At 36.5% G+C, this 20,406-nt stretch overlaps 1 long non-coding RNA gene across 2 annotated transcripts in view; it reads left to right on the forward strand.

The window, feature by feature from the left end:
- Positions 1 to 317: 317 nt before the first annotated feature.
- Positions 318 to 20,406, forward strand: part of LOC102013783 — a 40,662-nt gene continuing 20,573 nt past the window's right edge. The window contains exons 1-5 of one of the 2 annotated variants that reach the window (XR_001234401.1): positions 318 to 520; positions 3,341 to 3,415; positions 4,895 to 5,016; positions 7,311 to 7,424; positions 8,893 to 9,195. This is a non-coding gene — a long non-coding RNA (uncharacterized LOC102013783). Of the gene's footprint in view, positions 521 to 3,340; positions 3,416 to 4,894; positions 5,017 to 7,310; positions 7,425 to 8,892; positions 9,196 to 20,406 lie in introns of those variants that run through there. The other variant, XR_001234402.1, reaches the window with a different exon arrangement.

Raw genomic sequence — 20,406 nt, forward strand, 5'->3', positions numbered from 1 at the left:
AACAATGTGAAGAAATGCAAAAATACATCTTTCCTTCTATTAAATGACAGCTACTGCTGAAATAAATTAAGCCTCAGCACTTGGACTCAGGTATAGAAAGTAAAATCGTCTATTTTTCATGAAGCAGCTGTATGAGCGAACTGTCCCACGCTACTCTTGTGATTGCTTCTGCATTTTTTATTCTCATTAAAATGTTTTCCAATTGCATGTCATTATCTTTTTCTCATCCAGACCTAGTGTAGAGACGCACAAATACCAGGCAGGTGAAATCTGTCTCCCCTCCCATTCTTGCGTACCCAGCCCGGCTGCACGACGCAGGCCTAGGCGAGGGCTCAGGACAGAGCGGTGCCAGGCGCTGAGGTCGGTGTCAGCCCAGCTGCGGAGCAGTTTTCCAGGGCTGAGCGCGGAGCTGCCTGTGCTTCTGCAGGGGAACAATGAGCTTGTGCATCTGTGGGAACTCTCGTGCCCGCTGGGCGCTCAGCTCGGAGTCCCAGAATATCAGACACAATTATATTCAAATGTAAGTACAAAAAGTCATTTTGACTCGAATATAAATTATTCTAGCTGCCATGTTGGATTACCCTCGCTATCACTCCTCTTCATTTGCGGTGATAATTGAGCAGTGACTCTGTACGTGCTTAAATAATAGTATGATTAATGGTCTATTTACCTATCTTGCTTGTGAGCTCCCTACACAAAAGAGAATGTTTTTCTTTCTGTTTCATTATCTTCAGCATCTTCAAACAGAAGCTATTTGAGCCACTGTGTTTGTAAAACTTGAACACTGAAACTAAATCTCTCCCCGAATCTGCTCCTTCACTACTGTTGTCTTCTGGGTATTTTGTAAGCCTTCATTAATAAGAAGCCAGAATTATTGCTACTGAGTGAGAGAGAAAAGTGCAAATTGCTGCTTTTCCCTTTCATGAATAGCATGTCATTTGTATTCTTCTCTTAATGTTAGTCCATAGGTTCACTTCATCTGGACATGAGCTGTAAAGTGTAGATTTTTCTAAATTATTTGAAAATACCATTATCCAAATGATGAGCCAAGATAATCAGCCAAAGAATGGGGGAAATTAGAAAAATATCATTGCCTTAAGAATCCTTCCTGAGTATGTTGAACAGTGCAGTTCTACAAAGAACATCCCCAGCATCTAGTCTATATTGCATTAAAGTCACCCAAAAGTTAAAAAATGAATAATTACTGATGTGACCCTATGAACAGCACACTGACACCTTCACTAACTTAGATCCATAACTTATAAGTGAAAGCAAACAGAATAAATTACAGGTATAGTTACTGTATGAAACCATGTAAAAGAAAAACATACAAAAACTGAAATGCGACGTTTTCTTTCCTCTCATATTTTGTATTTTGAGAATTTAAAAAAAATTGTTAGCTACAGTAACACTTCGAAAAAGGCATGCCTGGTGGGACACCTTTTTTATGTTTATTAAAAGAAAAAGAGCCTTTGTTAATGTGCTTTCCTTATTACTTTAATTTTCTGTTGGCAGATTCCCACTTTCAGACCCCTGTAGACTTACTGGTCCTGGAAAATCGCTTTCTTCTTTGGTCCCCTGAGTAGAGTAGTGACAACTGAAAATATGCAGGTAAAACTAACACAGAATGGTCGTTTCGGAGCCAATTTTCTATAGCAGCAACGATGTGCGGGCAAGTTCATTTGTGCTGCTTGCTCTGAGGATTCTTTCTCTGACAAAGCCCCTCAAAACCCTCTCTTTCCCAAAGTGGTAGGTTGTTAGGCTATCCTTTTGGAGAATTATTTCATTTTGATTTTGTTTCATTTCTCTTTAATCTTCTGAAAGTAGTGTTTACATCCTCTCTGCTTATATTTTTAAAGAGAAAACAAAACTTAAGTAATTTAGAAAGTCAGTGAATTCTTACTGCTTTGGCACAACCAATCACTGCTTTCCTCTATTCAACTCAGACCCAAACTGGAAGCACTCAAAAGTTCTTAATAAAAAACAAAGCAGTGGATATTTACAAGATCACTGCATGGAAATGAGCCCTGGTAAGGAAAGTATGCTCTGCAACACAGCTGTCCAAAAACATGGCTCAGCTGTCCTAAAGTACGACAATGATATGAAAGATTCATTCCATCATTCAGTCTTTATCAAACCTCCCTGTGAGGTCAAGGACCCACCCATTTTATGGTTAAAATACCCAAGGCTCTGAGATGATAAATAGTGTAGTCAAGTTACATAGCTGGTAAGAGAAAGGGCCAGAATCCAAGTGATACCTGAGTTTTAAGTCCAGTTTTTTTCATATTATCTATGTGGTATATATTTTGTTAAACTAGCATTATAAACATTTTGTATCTAACTAGAGTACTTCTAGCCATGAGAAACTAGGAGAAAACCCAAACCTACAATGTACAAAAATTCACATTTATATCTACAATTTAAGGAAAAATGTGGTCTCTGCATTAGGAAAAAAATTCACTTTTTTTCTTCTCAATAATTTCATTTTAACTACTAGTTATCAGCCATCGTCATTTGCCTAATTTCAACTAAAATAAAAAAATTCAAGAATTATGAAAAAACGTGAAGCTTCAGATAAGAGTTACAAGCTACACATCACCATTTATAACGTGAACAAAATCACAAAAGATTGTGATGAAATCACCACATCAAACGGTAGAAATAGTTGCTCGATTATGCTTTTAATCGTCTCCCAAATGCTTCCTATACATATTCAGCAGCACAAGTAAGTCCTCTTCTAGTTTTAATGAAAAGACTGGTAATACTTTGTATCCTTGAATAGTACTGCCACCTATGAGGACGTTTATGAGTGCCCACCAGAAATAAACCTGTTCTTTTATTATTATTTTAAAGAGAGAAAAAAATAAAATACTGTTTGATCAGTTTTGCATGCCTGTATCTTATAATCTGAGCAACTATTTTGAAGATGACAATGTGCAATATAACAACCATTGTTAATTTTCTATCATCTTGTTTTGAAAACAGGCCTGTTTCTATTATTTCCAGTCACATGCACAAACCAGATAGAGTATTTATGAAATCTTATTGAGTATTTATGAAACCAGTGCATAAAGGTAAACATTGGAAGAAGTGGTACACGTGATGGATAAGCCAAACTTTCCCTCTTATTTATAGTTGGATCTCCATCAAATATTCTCTGTGAAACTGACTGGTAAATTTAGTTCACTATAATACCAATCTCACACACCTGAAGGGCCATGAAGGTATCACAGAAGTGAAAACTCACAGAACATCCTATAATTTAAAAAATAATAAAATACAAATATTATAGTCATGGCTGTTACTTATTGCTGAAGGTCTTGCTATGATATTGTTGCAGAAAGAGGATGGGTTAGCTGAAAGAATACCCCTCACCCCCAACTCATCCGTCCAGAACAGTTTTCCTCCATATGAGGTAGGTTTTTATAACTGGATGATTGTACGGCATGGCTGACACTAACAATATTACTGCATTTTGTGAAATGAGCCACAGGTAGATTTCTTATATAGGATGTGTGCAAGACGAAGGCAAACTTCAAGTGAATAATTGATACAGCAATATCTTTAGTTCTCATAAAGGTAAAAAATTAGATAGAGAAAAGACATTTAAGTAAATATATTTTACAGTTAATGAACAGAAAATCTAAAACAGCACTATTTTAATAATTGTAACAATTATGTGAATATCCTCTCATCCAATTTTGGAATGAGCTGGCTTTCTTTGAAAACAATGCCAGCAGCCATACTTGCTGTTATTTTTCTCTCTTTCTTAGAAGTAGTATGTTTCTCCTATTGAAGAGAGGTCCAAGATATGAGTTTTGTGTCAGAAAACCTCTTTTGAATCTCCTGTATAAGCATAGAATATTAAAGTGCTTTAGGAAGAAACTTGTGTTTAATCTACATATTCATATTTTTGAATCAGTTTCCTACCTTCCATTGCTATCCAGCAATGGTTATTTTCTAAGCTGCTGAAAAAGACTTCGAAATTTTAAATCTTTTTAAAAAAATCTTCTCCTTGAGAATTGAGACTGAGCCATAGCTCCATCTGCTGGAAGTGCATCTCACCAGCAACAGCTAGAGAGAAGCACGCCACACAACTCATCCTCAAACTGTGTGCAACAGACTTTCAGTGTCTTACTCACTAAGAGAGACTGCTCGCTCAGTCAGAAGGAGAACAGCAGATGTAGTAAACTTTCAGCTTCTGGGAGAAATGGTTTAGTTTGATCACAGTGGAAGGGAAGCCCTTCTCACAAGTCCAGACACCTCGCACTCAGACTAGTCTATGGGCAGATAAGAAAGCACTTATTGACACAAATGACAAATTATTGTATTATGCTTATACTTTGGAAAAAAATCAGAATTTGTTTAGTGCAATTTTCCATTATAAATGCAAAATTACCACTTGCCTGAATTCAGGTTTATTGTTTTTCATACTGTAATTTATTATGGAGCATCAGGCTTTCTGTCTTTGTGTTAGAAAAATAATGTATGGTTATGTAAACCTCATTTTCAATTCGGCATAATTTATGTATTTTTGTCAAGTTTTAATTTTTCTGCTTGCTTGTATATTTTAGTTTACCTTTACATATTATTCCATTTGCTTAGTTATTAATTACTATGGAAACAAGTACATTCTTGCTATAAATAACCAGAAGTTAATTCATAAATGTTTTGATTATTTTTCATATTTTTATTGATAATCATATACTTCATTGTAAAATTTGAAAACAGTTTCTATTCACATTGTTTATTCATATTTAAATCACAACAAAATTTAATTGCTTGCTTTACCTATTGCCACTTTTCGCTCGTTTTAAGATAACATGAAGCTGTGGATAGTTTAAGGGTGTCAGTTCATGTCCAGATATATCATAGAGTCTCCTACCCTTCTCAGTTATATCTTACAGACCATAGACTTGCCCTGGTATGCCTGGAACTTGGAAGAATGCAAACCATGCTAATTGATATAGATCAGCTCTTTGTTTACACTTTACTACAAAGATTCAAGTAATCAAGGTGGGTGAATAATTGATTCTTTTTCCTCACTTAATATGCTTTTCTACTTCTCCACACGAAGTACTAAGCTCTTTATAGAAGCTACACATTTCACCTACGGTCTGCACTATGTTTTTAAGATTGTGCAGAATAGAGAGTGAGATGAGCTTACTGCACAATCATGACTTATTTGGAAGCAGAAATAATACATATGTAACTACTAATAGAAGGTGAACTGAAGCCAGCATACTGATATTAATAAAATAGATACAATGCGTAATAAAGCACAAAGCTGAATTTGTTTAATATGGCTTAGAATGTGGCTTTCTGGAAAGATGAATATTGTCAGAAAATTAAAAATCCCCATATGCTATTTAATTTTCAAGGAATTAAATATGTATAGACTATACTTAACATGAAAATTGGGATGATCATGATATGATATCACTTTGATCTTCAGAAGGAATACTTAGGCCCTTAGGATCATTATGATGAACACCAAGTGTCAGTGTCAAATACCAAAGAACAAGAAGGTGGAAGAGATTACACTGATTCTTTCCTAAAATCAGGATATATTCCTTTAAAAATATTTCTTGATATTGCTCTCTGTAATTATTATGTGTTTCTCATTCATAAAATCTAAATGGAAAAATAGGTATGTAAATGTTATTTCTTTGGATATACATGGATTCTGTATAAAATGGAAATTTGCTTCATAGTGCAAGTTTGTACCTGATGTCTCCCTTTCACGTACGTGGCTTTGCTTGATTAACATGCCTCATTCAGTGGCCGTAAAGAAGCACACATTTTAGATTACAGTTTTCTGTGGGGTTTTTGATGATTGGCTTGCAGCCAAAGCACTTATCCTGCTATTCGGGATATATTATAGAAAACCCTATAACTGCACCTAAGAGTCTTTAATTGCTAATTGCTCCTAATAACTGTTTAGTATATAATGCAAACAATAATGCATGATGTCAGTTTGAATTTCAAGGTTATTATTCAATCTCAAGTTTCTGCTGTGTTATGTTCTCTTCCTGTGGTTAATGATGTCTGAAGAACCCTCAGTGGAGTAACAATCCTGGCTTGGCTAAGGGGCAAGGCATGTATTAAAAGAATAACAATGAAAAATAGAAAACAGAGGTCTGAGTAATTGCCTGCTGTAAGTTGGAGTGCAATATCAGGTACTGTACAGAATGAAATGAATGGCCACTCTTCTGCGTCCAACTACAAAATGCATCTCAATGACCATTCAGAGATTAACTGCTCTGTGGATTATATCAGTAGAATTTGGAACCCTTTTCTTCATTGTCACCAGCATCTAAGGAGTTCCGTTGTGCTCTGGGAATCACTTTCTCTAGTTCTTATTCTTAAAGGACTGAGACAAGCTTTCATTAGTTCTGAGGAACTCTCTCACAGATGCTCATTGATCTCCCTTCTCACACTGGCTCAAGCAGGAGCATAGAAGCCTTCTTATAATAGGCAATGGAAAAAGTGCGATGGGGCCAAGCTCTGGCTAGCTAATAATCCTTCAAGCACTTCTTTCTCTGTTCTGTCTGCAATTTCAGTAAGATTTCCAGCACTCGGGGTTTAAATGTCCTCTAGCCCTTTAGAAGCTGGCATCTAATTGCTTCTTCTTGCTGCCAAATGACTGAGTGTTTTCTTCATTGACTTGGTTTCTGCCAGATTCTGGAATAGACAGTAAGCAGGATAAGAGAGACTGGGGAAGGATAAAACTCACTCAGAGAAGGAATAGAGCGGGTCTGGGAGCCAGGGAGTAAATATGGGGAGAGGGAAGAAAAGCCAAGAAAAAAATTGAAGAAAGTGTAACTTGTGGAGAAAGAGAGAGAGAGAGAGAGAGAGAGAGAGAGAGAGAGAGAGAGAGAGGAAAAGGGAGAAAAAGGGCAAAAGAAAGAGAGAGGGAGAGAGAGAGTACTGGAGTGGAGTGGAGTAGCAGTAAGGATAAAATTTCTACTCTTTCTGAGAAGTATTCAGTGAGAGCATCGTGAATGTGCAGAGTTTGATACACCTCCTCTAGTCACAAAAAACATAGTACAGTATTTGGTACATCTCATCCATTCAACATAATTCCTTATCATCTAATTTTGGTAAATCCCCAAATGACTAAAAGCATTCACTTTTTCTGTGTGCATGCCTTTTGCTCTGTGATTTAGAATCTCTTCCCATTAATGGTATGTTTGATTTTCCTTTGAGTGTGAGCTGCTTTGGGACTGGCTTTGGCCCATAGGGCATGGGGCAAGTGATGTTATGCCTTTCTTTCATGCCTCTGCCGGCTTTGATGGGATCCTGCCCAGCTGCCTTATGAACAAGCCCACAAAATGAGAGACCACACGGAACAGAGAAGAGCTTTCTGAGCCCAGATGATCCTAGAGTAGCCAGCTACCAAGTGACCTAGCTGTTCACTGAAGGTACTGGAATGAATCCATTCAAAACCAGAACTTCTAATATGAGCCCAGCCCAAATTTCTGACTGACATACTGAAGACTTAATGAAACATGCAGTAAGACACTAAGTTTTGGAGTGATTTCTTATTAATCTCAGTCTAACTGTAGCAATAACCAATGTATTGTATATCTTTAGTAGCTCTATAGTTTTGAACTTTACATTGCCTCATCATCTTCCTATGAAAATCTCTTGAGAAAATTCAAACACCTGGATATGTCAAGATCTCTTTTTTTGTTTAAGATACAAGATCATTTCAAGGGTAAAAATATGGAACTCTTGCACCTTTTAAACTTTCACTAAGAAGCCATGGGTGGTGGTACACACCTACAATCCCAGCTCTGGGAGGCTGAGGCTGGATAATCTCTGTGAGTTTGAGGCCAGCCTGGGCTACATACTGCATTCAAGGCCACCCTGAAGTACATGTTAAGATCTGTCTAAAAACAAAAACCAAAGCAAAACAAAACAGAAGTTACACAAAACTTTCACTAGAACTGCATCTACCATATAGTAAAAAGTCTATTATCTATTCATTTTTCAATATAGATAACATTGTATAAAATATAAGAACTTTTGGTTTTGAATCCCAGCAGGCATTTAAGACTTGAATTTTAGGAAAATGATATACTTGGGGAAAAGAGATACCAATCTATATTCTAACACTAGTCCATTTTTACCTATTCCTGTTCCCAATGTTTTGATTGTTCACCTACTGCTGTAGTACACAGATGTATCTTCATCTCACCTATATCACATCTCATAGCATGATTTAAGGATTCACTGTGCAAAATATTATTAGGTTGACTAACATCAGAAGCTCAAATCTTTAGCCACAATCAAGAAGCTTCTTTATCCCAGTAGCTTTGGCAATACATAGAGATGGGAAGGACATAAATTAATTCTATTTTACACAATTAATTCAATTTTTTACCTATCATTACAATGGAGATTACTAACAATTTAGAATTGCTGTTAAAGAGAGGGTTATGGATTCCAGCTGAGCTACAGAAATTATACCACATAGTTAAGAGCAAAACATGATAGGATTTCTTTGAATTGAAGAAAAATTAGAAAAATGGTTTTATACAGCCAAAATTAATATTATATGGATAAAGTTATACTAAATTACAAAGGTTTCTGTTTCATTCAGGATCTTTGCAGAAATAGATGACACTCCTATTGGGTGGTTCAGGATGCTAGCAGCCTGACTTAATCGAGGTGTGGCTAACGGTATCATTAAATTATTCCCTAGCAGTACTAAGGCTCGTTATTGAACCCCTAAGTCTAAAGGAATAAAGAGGTGAGAGAGTTGCTGAACCCTAAAAGAGCTATTTGGAGAAAACAATTCAGATGAACCATGGAGTCTCCAGGCATGCAACCTGCCTGTGAGAGAGCCCGATACCCAACCACATTCTCTTTCTATCCATTCACCAGCCAGGGCCTCCAGTTGTTTAGATCCAAGAATAAGCCATGTACAATGATGATCGTCAGATCCACTCACAAAGCTCAGCACCTGAGACTCCGAGAAGTGGAAGAAGAGTGGGGAAAGTTGGAGAATGATCAAGAGAGACAGACAGATGGGAGTTGTCCAAGCATATCTCTTTCATGAAGAATAAGAATTGCAAAGACATTTTTAATGAGTTTTAATTCTTTGAATATGGCGTATCTAACTTAAGAAACTAGTAGTGTATATGTTTTCATTTCTAATTGCATAAGGGAGAGTTGTAAAATATTGGAAATGGATGGAAATATTAAAACCATAATGGGATAGAAATACCCTTCTTCTATATTTAAGTCTCAGGACTCTTACACATTTATTTTTATTATCATCTCATTAGTTTGTTTTCCTCAACATTATCATTTTATAAACCCTTAAAAGTATTAGAGTAAAGTAAATTAAATTGTGTGCTATAGAAAATGATATAAGTTATACAACTTCCTAAAAGGGAATGAGTCAAATCATTTTTACTGTCATTTTTATTCTACCTGTGACAAATTTCTAGCCTGAGGCAGGTTGACAAACATATTTTCTGGTCCCAAATTTCTTTAAATCACTAGCTATCATAGTAACTGACACTAATCCATAGGATGGTTGTGTAGATTAAAAGAGTTCAAATAAGTATTTTAAAATGCTCCCAAATGTGAGAGAATAATGGTAGTAATGAAAGAACAGTGATTCCAACTTGTGCTATTTGGACAGAAAGCTTGTGTCTGCCAAGAAGCACCCAGTTCCCAGCCTATATTGCCATTTGGTAAGAATCTTAGTATGAATTGGAGGTAGGCCACATGAACTGCCTTCCCTGAACTCTTAGCCAAGCATTAGTCAGATGAGCAATAATCTTAAGAAAGGCAGATCTGCTCAATCTAAGGTAATCTAGATTTAATCTAAATCTAGATTTTACTATCAAGCATGGTTTGGCAAACAGAACAGAATGATCTAGAGCCATGTGTGGAACAGACCTCCCCAGAGGCAGAATTCATAGTGTGCTTGGTTTCTTTATTTAAAGTATCCACAAATACTAAATGGACACGCTTTTCAAAAGAAACTCTCACAATTGAGGCATATTCCCAATCAAAATACAGTATTTGCAGATTTTAAAGCTCAGTGATTTACCAATTTTTGGGAGCTGTGACACCTCATCACATCAAACCCTTTCCTCAAACTAAGCTCGGTCCCTGGTCATTTCAGATCCTCTTGGACACCTGCAGAAAAAGCATCTCCTTGATAAAAGTAGATTATTAGCTTTCTTTGTTTGGAGGTAATCAAACACTATAAGAGGCAAAAGACATGTGTTAAAGGCAGATAATCAGCTAATTGAAGCTTCCACCGCCAAATAACATAAGAAACTGTGAAGATATTGACTGAGGGAGAGAAGTGAGGGTAAGGTTACAAGTACATTATTGAAATTAGAATTCCCCATTTCAGAACTATTGTGAGAATAATATCACCTCATTTGAGGATCATCTATACTTCTCTCCAAAATCAGAGACAATTGAGGATACTCTGTGGAGCTGTCACTGAGGAACATACATGAGATTTTAGATTTTTTGCAAGTCTCCTTTAAGATGCAGTGATCTCTTCCAAGATGGAAGCCCATGAAGCACCTTGCACAGTGTTAATATTTGCAGTTTGCCATCGAATCCATCATTAGAAATAGTGATGTCTTCTGTCTTCTGCACGGTTTTGAAGACATCAGTGAGAGCTTCACTATTATCATTGTCAGCAATGGGTCTTTCAAATTGCCTGAAAGACTGAGAGCTCAGAAACAAAAAGGTGTGAAAAGGTATACCAAGGCAAAGTTGCAGCACAGACACACAAGAAGAGGATGGGATGGTGAGATGGGCACATGTTATGGAGAAAGCTGGACACTTTGAGGTCTCCAATCTTAGGAGAACTAATCTTTGTTCTCTAATAAGAACAAAGGATTCATTCTTTCTGGTGCAACAATACCAGGAGCAACACCACCAATAACTTCCATTTCTGTGACCCTTACTGTTTGTCAGGCATTATTGTATTTATGTCTACAATTATATTAAATTTTGAATATAATTTGAAATAAGATACAGGGTAGCTAATGTAATTTCCCCATTCTACAGATAACAAAACTGAGGCACACAGAGGTCAAGTAACTAAGATAATTGACTATGGTATAAACTCTTAGCCATATTTATACTGTCTTCCTAAGACCTATGTTATAATTTCATAGTATGGTGTGTGTGTGTGTGTGTGTGTGTTTACATGTACACAGGCATATAAATAGAAAAAATCCTTAAGATTGACCATAGATTTATTATTTGAGATGGAAATTTCCTATGAAAATATGACAGGCTGAGGATATAGCTCAGTGGCATAAGCACCTGCCTAGCAAGTGCAAGGTCATGAGTTTGATCCCTGGTACCAGAAAAGAAAAAAAAAAAGAAAATATGACAAGAAGTGAGCACCATCACAAAGTAAAAATCTAATACCTTCCACAGGCTGTATGTCACAAGGTAAAGGAACACTGCATCAGCTTGGGTTGTATGAGGACTACCAGAGGAAGTAAATTTTAGAGTAAAGTTTCATAAATACTGTACATTAAAAGATGGGAACCTCTCTAGAAAGGATCAACTGAAAACTAGAAACTCCTTTATATAAAAGAGACCACATGTACAAGAAACTAATGTTTATGTATGGGCAAATTGAAACATTAAAGTCCTAATGCCCAAGATGATAATAATAGGGGGTAGAACCTCTAGAAGATTAGTTCAAATAAGTCAACCCTCAGGAACAGGGTTAGTGTCCTTATAAAAGAAGTATCAAACAGGCATGTACACCTTCCACCAGAGAATGATGTAGCAAGATGACATCGCATCTGCTGTTACCTTGACCTTGGACTTCTCAGATTCCAGAACCATGAAAAATACATTTTTATTGTTTTTAAAATACCCAGTTTATAGTATTTTGTTATAGAAGCCCAAACAAATTCAAATAATATGAAAGGTATATATCATTTATTGCTCAGCTTTTCTCTGTATTAGCTATTTAAGTTTAGACAAACAAGTTTACCTTTCTGATTTCCAGTTTTCTCCCTTTTAACATTAAAACCTACGCTTTGGAAGAACTCATACCTAGTTTATAGAACCTATATGGCTTCACTGGTAGACTTAAAACTCTTAAAACTTCATCAGGAATTGTAGATCAATAGATGAAGCTAACTCTTACTATAACAAGAGCAAATTGACCAGACTTACACTGAGAACAGCATGGAAAATAGAATTATAAATTTTAGGACCCCAGTACCTAGAATAAGAGATGCCCAATATATATATATATATATATATATATATATATATATATATATATTCATAATTGAATGAGAGATCTAAGAGTTTTAATTACATTGGAGGCTACAGAGGGCCTCTCACAGTTGGTATAAAGCAGATGATGATACAACAGTCAGAGCCACAGGAAATAGCGATACATGGTTGCCAGTAGAGAGAAAATCAAGATCTCCACTTTGACCTCAAGGATACATTTAGAGACTCTCTGATTTAACTTTCAGATGGTTTATCTTTGTTTGAGAGAGTTTACTGGTGGTCCAGAAGAGCAAAGTGTAACTGATATTTCTCATGGTCTGAAGATTCCTTCTAGGTAGATATAGACTAGGAAAGAGTAAGGGAAGTTGACCTAGTAAGGTCAGCAAATTGCCAGCCATAGAGCAGTTTTCAGTTTTACCTGCTTTATACGTTAATGATCTTCTCAGTATTTCCTCTGAAAATAGATTCACCTGCTTAGAACACGAGGACTAATGACCTGCAACACCATGAAGTAGAGACTCACAGTATCTTTGGGAACAAAGACCACAAGGGTCGTTTTGTGCAACATCCATCTGGCCTCTGAGTCCCTCTGTGTCCTTGAAAGGTGTCATATAAACACATCCCCTTTCACCCTGTTGTGTATTCTAAAAACATTTGTGGAGCATCTCCTATCCTGTGAACCAGGTCCTGTGCTGGAAGTTGAGAATAAAAGTGACAACATGGTCCTCTGCCTTGTCATCTGTGAGAGAAGAGTGTTTTAGGCTGAAGAAACAATATAAAGATGTTGAAGGTGGAAACACTCGTAACTTGTGAAGAACTAAAAAGAGTCCCGTAAGTCTGAAGGAAGATAAGAAAGAAAGAAACAAAGGTGAGCCCAGGGCAGATAGGCTGAGACCAAGCAGTTGGGTCCCAGACTATCTTGGACAGTCCCAGCTTGCGTTTGCTGTCAAAGTGCAGTGGCGATTTTTTTCCCTTTTATTCTCAGAACAGTTCAATTAAATAGTAAATGATATGACCATTCTGATTTAGAGTTATTAAAGAGTTGAAACTGGTATACTGTCACTGAAGTGTCTTTTGGAAAGGGTGTAACTACGCCAAGGTTTGACTTGTAAATTAATCATTTTTGGCTACAATGCGGCAAGTGAATTAGAATGGAGCTAAAAATTGATGAGAATCTTCCATGTCTTAGGTCATGTATTAGTCTATAAAAGGAAGGATAGAAACACTGGGTAAAATATACTTAGAAGGTAGAATTAATGGAGCTTGGTTAGTGGCTTATGAGATAGGAGAGAGAGTTCTTTTCTGGATCTGCTTTTGAGTGGCTGATGTGCTATTTTTCAACACTGGAATTATAAGAGGAGGAAGAGTTTTGTGATAAGATCTATGAGTTTGGTTGAGGACCTGCAGATGAACTGCTGGTGAGGCCTGTTGGAAGATAGGGTTTATGTCCCAGTTACAATGGACATATCTAGTAAGATGTACATTTAACAAGTGTCAGCATAAAAATGCTAACTGAGACCATGGGACTGAAGGAAATAAATCCAAGCTGAGAGTAAATAGTAAGAGAAGGAAATGACTAGTACAAGCCCTACCATCCTGCTATGTTTAACAAGCCCTTTTTGTGCTCTTAAATCTTCCACAACGTATTTTATTGAAAGTAGCATTTATACTGAACTATAAACATCCTTCATTGTCAGTATACTGTGAGCACTTTCAAAGCATGCTTTGGTGTCACAATAAAATCATTTCATATCATTCTCTCACCAATAACATAGGTAGAAAAATTGGTTCATGTTACTCCTGTGGTAGCCAAAGCATATAGAAAAGTTAAAGAAGTTATCAAATTCATGTAACCTTGAAGGAATTTGGATTCCAATCCAGGCTTCCTTGACTTCTAAGTCTGTGATGTGAATTATTAGCCCCCTTCTTTGTCTTTTGCTCTCCCTCTCTTTCTTTTGCCACTTTTTTTTCTTTTGTTAGCAACCAGGAGAGTGTTTGACATGAAGGCTACATGGTGACATTTAATGCATATTTGTGGAAAAAAAAAAAAACCAAGTGAGGAATGTTCAAGACAGACTTCACACTGGTCTTCACTGGGCTGTTATGTCACCTCTCATAGACAATAAATTCCAACTAGCCAATAATGTGTCATTTTAAACACTGTAAGAAGTACTTCAAACTAGATGTTTTACTATAGTGACACACATTTGGCATAACGCTGATCTTTTCAGGTAACTTTCTAGACACTGATTTTAGAAGCTAGTCTTGTTTTTTTTTTTTCTGAGTAACGTGACAAGAATAAAGTTAAAGAATGAGTCTTAGTCTTCTTGGTATCCCTCTCTCTAGTAATATTGATAGCAGAATCTGAGCACATGGTGGTGTTATAATTCCAAATAATGGATCACACAGCCAAAGTGAAAAAAAATTAAATAAGTGAGAGATACTTAAATATCATATTATGATCTTAGAGTTTATGTCACAATTCACTCCATTTAATTTATGAAGAGAAAAATCACCGTGATAGATATAAGTTGGCAGTTGTGATCATTAACAGGAAGCTATTGCCCATGGGTATGCAATAAAATGTGGTGCATATTGATTCCTTTTAACGTTAACTGTTTTGAAGCTGTGATTGAAAATTACTGTTGAATTGCAGATAACGCTAGCTGTGCTCCACAAACGATAAATATTGTAAACTGCTTATAAAAACAGTTAAGGTATTATTACTTTTGTGTCATTAGATTTACTTTACTGACATAAACAGTTCAAAACAACACACAGTTGTATGTAATTTAAGTACTATCTATTCAACTTACTTTAACAAATAGCACCATGCACAGGCCTTTATGTAAATTCAAGAATACAGGCTTCTTTCAACTTGACTGAACAACCATTGCTTTTCTATTAAACGACTTTTCATATCATTTCGGCACCACACTTTCAAAATTAACTTCTTTATGTGTTAGAGGAATGGCTCCTCCAAGAGAGAGAAAGAGAAAGAAATCAAGCAAAAAAAAATGAAGGTGGGTTTATTGGGCTTTGTACTCTGTGAAACAGTTTAAATAAAATGAGTCAAGCATCTGAATGTTTCCAACCTTGTGGCAAAAAGGTCTCCTAAGTAGTTGGAAGAAGTCTACATTAAAATCATCCAAACAATTGTTTTCTCTGAAACCAGTTTTAACTGGGCCAACATCCAGCTGTACCCATCACGGCCCATAAAGTTCTCAGACCCCATCAGAAGGCATCTTTGGGATGAACAGGATGCATGCTAGGAAGATTTCATTGGAAAATATTCTTTCTGATCCATATTTTCTGATTATTTACAAATGCACTAAGTTCTGTGTACACAGTGAATGAAAAAGATTTCTTTAATGTTTATGATAAGTCAGTGTATACTCTTAAGTCACATTTAACCCTTAAAATATTTATAAGGAGATGCATTTTTATTCATTTCATACTGTGAAGGGCCCTTAAGATATTGTCTCAGTTTCCAGTTTTCTTCAGTGTAAAATTTATAAAAGGGTGATTTGGGGTCAAAATCTTCCTAAGTTGAGAAGCCTGTCACAGTATATCCAGGTTACCTCTCCAAGGGGGCTTTCCCTTGAGAGATGCCAGTGCCTCATCCCTGTTGGAAGCACCCTAACCCTAAAACGGTTGTGTCAGCACCAGCCTTTTTGGCACTGGGAGGATTGGTGTTGATAGTTTCTCTAGGTGAGAAAATAAACATATTTTCTTCTACAAACCCCATCAATTCTGCTACAGCTTGGCTTTTTGAAACATAGAAGTGGGGAATTTGTATTCTTACGAAGGAATATAAATGGTAATATGTGATTATAATCCATAATTAAAAGTCTCTGAAAGAAAATGCTGGGGAATGATGGAAAATATTTGCATAGATAGAATAGCATACAGTGAGAAAAAAAGAAATTCTGTTGAATTATTCAAGAATTCAAATGTAAGCTCCATAAGGGTAAAACTTTTAATTTATGCTCTTCCTCATACCACTTCTAATGCCCAGTATTATAGACATAACATCAGACACATATAACATATCTTCACAAAAAGACCTTGAAGGAAAAAAGAACCATGATATCTAATTAAAATCACCCTTAAATAATTTGTTCTGGGTTTCAATTTTTTGTTTATAAGTGCTACTACAAAAGCTAATCTGTGGCCAAGCATGGTGACACATGCCTGTAGTCGCAGTACTCAAGAGGCTGAGACAGGAGGATTGCTGCAAGTTCTAGGCCAGCCCAGGCTACGTAGAGACTTCAAGGCCAGCCTGATCCTGTCTCAATAAAAAAGAAAGAAAAGAAAAAGGAAAGGCTAATTTGTTCTGAGAAGCTCACTTTGGGTGGGTGGGTGTGTATTTGGATAGGTGACTTCCAATTGTAGCTGTCAATCTGACCACCTGTTGCCGGCTCCTCCCTGCCCGGTGCCGTGCGTTTCTGTACTCAGGCCTTGTTCATTCGTTCTCTGTTGGCTGCTCTGCGCTGTTTGGCTTCTGAACTAATGCTGACTTTTCCACGCTATTAGAACGTATGCTCACTGCGTCCTTGAAGCGCTTCTTTTGTCCCTATTCAGTCAGAATGCCCATCTTCAGTTGCCCACTTGGAAATTGCTTTGATAACCCGCTGTCAGCCATTCTCTTTACATGACCAACCTATTGAAACCGAATTACCATAAGTATGACTTTCCTCCCAGTGTACTGACAGTGCTCTGGGCCCTCATTAATGCAGATCATTTTGCCATTTAATTTTAAATATAGCATACAGGGGAGAATTGCCTAGGAACTGGATATCATCTCAGTGACAGGCCTGACCGTAGCACGAGAGAGAATCCTTTGCAGGCTGCCATGCCCTGAGTTCTCAATTAGAATTTCATGGAAGAAACCAGAGTTGGTCCCATAACAGGCAGTCTCCTCTTTTCTTTTTACAGGTGTTTTGCTATATGTTCTATCTTTTCTAACCCTGTCCCATCTTACTGATTATCCAACAGAGACAGAAAGAACTACAAAACAAACTTCTATACGCCATGATTAAAGGTAGATTCCTAATCAGTCTTCATTTCAGCCACCTTAGTTCCTACCATTCTAAATGAAGAATGAAATAATCTTCCTAATCCTTCCATGATCAAAAAGACTTAGCTTGGTATGCTACTTATCACAGTCTATTTTATTTCTTATCTCAATTCTGCTATCTATATATCTTACTAGTTTTTTTATGTTATGGTTGATTTCAGACTGGAAAAGAGGGTCATGGGATAACATAATATTTTTAATATATAAGAAATGAATTTTTATGAGAGATGGAGAGAGAGAAATAATTTTTTTCTTGTTCTTCAAAATACCTTCCTTGAACAACTTTTTCATCTTAGTAGGAAGTTAAATGTGAAAACAAAAATAAAGCAAAGATAATCTTGGCTTTTCTTAAATTTAATTGAGTGTGTGAAATCAAAGCTGTGAGGTATCTATACTCAAGTAGGATAAAAGAAATTTAATACATTCAAAATTAGGAAGACAAAGCCATAGTTATCTAGCATCAGTGGAGAATGGCATTATAAATAAGAATGTTTTTCAAACAATGGAAGGTAAGCTTGTTTAAGTACACCATTCTTTTTATTTAAACCACTTGTAAAGGGAGTCTTCTTGAAGCACAAGCATATGTTATGTCCCAATTTTTTTAAACAGAGAACACAGTGCATCATTTAACCTTTAATCACTATTTCGGGGTCATCAGTATGAATGTCAGCTCCTGCATTTTTCAGTAATATGATGATGCCCTAGGGATCTAGTGAGGGCACATGTAACTGTCTGACTTGACACAAAGTGAGTTCAGACTGACTGAGCTCTTAAACTTTGATTTGATTTTATATTTTCATCATTTCAGGCTTTTAGATATTTTTTGCCACTGTCATGTGGACCCCACTTATACTAATGGGCTCACTTGCAGCTCACCGTGGACTGATGAACCTTACCATCAGACCATACATTTATATGTGCTTATGTGTATATACACGTAGTGCATACAGTGTGTTTGTGTCTGTAAAATTTAGTAGTGAGAAAAAGCCTGAGGTAGGGCTCTAGAATCAGTAATTACACAGACTTTAATATGTACTTTTGTGATACATATTACTCTACTTAGAAAGCCTGTTACTTACTTTTTCTGGTGATTAACTGTGCTCTACGTGAGGATATTTCGAAGATAAATAAGCACTAGAAGCACCTAAGTTATCAAGCTAAAAATGCACATTCTGATTCTAGCAGTCTGAACAGCTCTGCCTAACAAGCACAAGGTCCTGAGTTCAAATACTGGAAAAAAAACATATATATGCACACACACACTGAATTGGGTGCTGGGGGTTGGAGGATGTAGCTCTATGGTAGAATGCTTGCCTAGCATGCAGAAGGCCCTAAATTCAATCCCCAGTACCACCAAAAAAAAAAAAAAAAATGAAAAAGCAGAGGTTCAAGTCTCTGCCTTTATAATTAGTTCTGAGGTCCACATTCTCTACAGCAAGACTGGAGATTGTCCAGGTAATTAGAAAAGTGACTAAATTAGAATTCTGAAAATAAGAGCCTGCAAGACAAATCTAGCCTACTGTATATTTTTTATATGCCTGTAAAATGATGTTTACATCTTTAAATATTTGGGGAAAATACTATTTTGTGATATGTTATAATGATGTGAATTTCAAGTATCAGTGTGAACAAATGAAAGTTCATTTTTACATTGGGTTGCGAGTTGTCTGCAGCTGCCTCTGAATTACAACAGCGCTGGGTCCTACAGTTCTCTGTGTCCCAGGCAGACCTGTTTCAGAGGTGGATGCCTTAAATGTGGATAGTACTATACTCTAAAACCAAAAGCCTTTCCACCTTCCCTAAGCACTTATCACGCCCTTATCGGCCAACTTCTGTAGTTTGAGATGTGATAGCAAAATTAACATGAATTTCCTTTACCTTTATCACAATTTCATGGGTAAAAGGTTCATTCTTACCCATAAAACTTAACAACCTTAGCATATTGTTTTCCTTTATTAAGGCAAGCACTTTAATATTTACATGTAAAGGAAACACTATATGGATGCTGTTTGTCGTATCCTTATTGCCAGTATCACTACTTTCTGAGGGTCATGATTAAGTAAAATAAGGATGACTTGTATATAAGTACTGTGATACTTGAAATAGTCAGTTTGATAACTCAGATGGTTACTACGGTATGGGTACTATATATGACATGGATACACTGGAGAAACAGATGATTCATGTTTCTGGGGGAATGGAACAGGATGGAAAGAGATGTCATTATGTTACTTAGCACAGTAAGAAATTTGAAGCTTTGTTTCAGAATTTTCCACTTAACATTTTTGGCCATAGTTTGATCTTTAATAACTTAAATTGCAGAAAGCGAGACCATGGATGAGGTAGCACTGCTATTGCTGCAGTGGAGACGGAGGAGCTAGTAGAACTTAAGATATTTAGTATCCTGTCCTTTACAAGATCAATTTGCAAGTCTTGATTTATATAATAGTACCTTACATTTGGATCATGCTTTGTAAGTTACAAAGGGCTTAATTCCCTTTGGTCCCACTAGCAGTGTTATGTAGATAAGACTTGTGCTGGCCCACCCTTTATAGTTGGGTAGTTGCTACCCTACTCGAGGCTATACAGGGGGAGGGAAACTTTCCAAAGTCATATAGGTAGCATATAGGATACAAAATGCCAATTTAGAGAAACATAATTTGTCCCAAGCTTTGTGACTAATAATCGGAGATTCCAGGCAGAGCACAGTGCCAGGTGTCCTTTTGTCACATCACACTTTGTCATACTGGCAGTATTGTTATGGTGACATTCCAACAGTTTTCTTTAACTAAATTATTCCAAAATTAATGATGCTCTTTTGCTTCAGTGATAAAAATACTCTTGAAAGTAAAGGGAACCGAACCCCATTTCATCTAGTATTGTCTTCCACAGTTTTGATACCCAGATGAAAAATGAAAACAGCAGAATTCATACTTATTGAGAAGCAACTATTCATCTTTTAGATTCAAATAAGACTTACTAGCCTTTTCCCCCAATCTTATTTTATATAAAACAGATTTCATTAAAGGACTGACTTAGTTCTTAGAACTAAAGCCCAGCTTTTCAAACAA

Source organism: Chinchilla lanigera, unplaced genomic scaffold (genome assembly GCF_000276665.1).
Source record: "Chinchilla lanigera isolate Chin_1 unplaced genomic scaffold, ChiLan1.0 scaffold00002, whole genome shotgun sequence".
Lineage (NCBI taxonomy): Eukaryota > Metazoa > Chordata > Mammalia > Rodentia > Chinchillidae > Chinchilla > Chinchilla lanigera.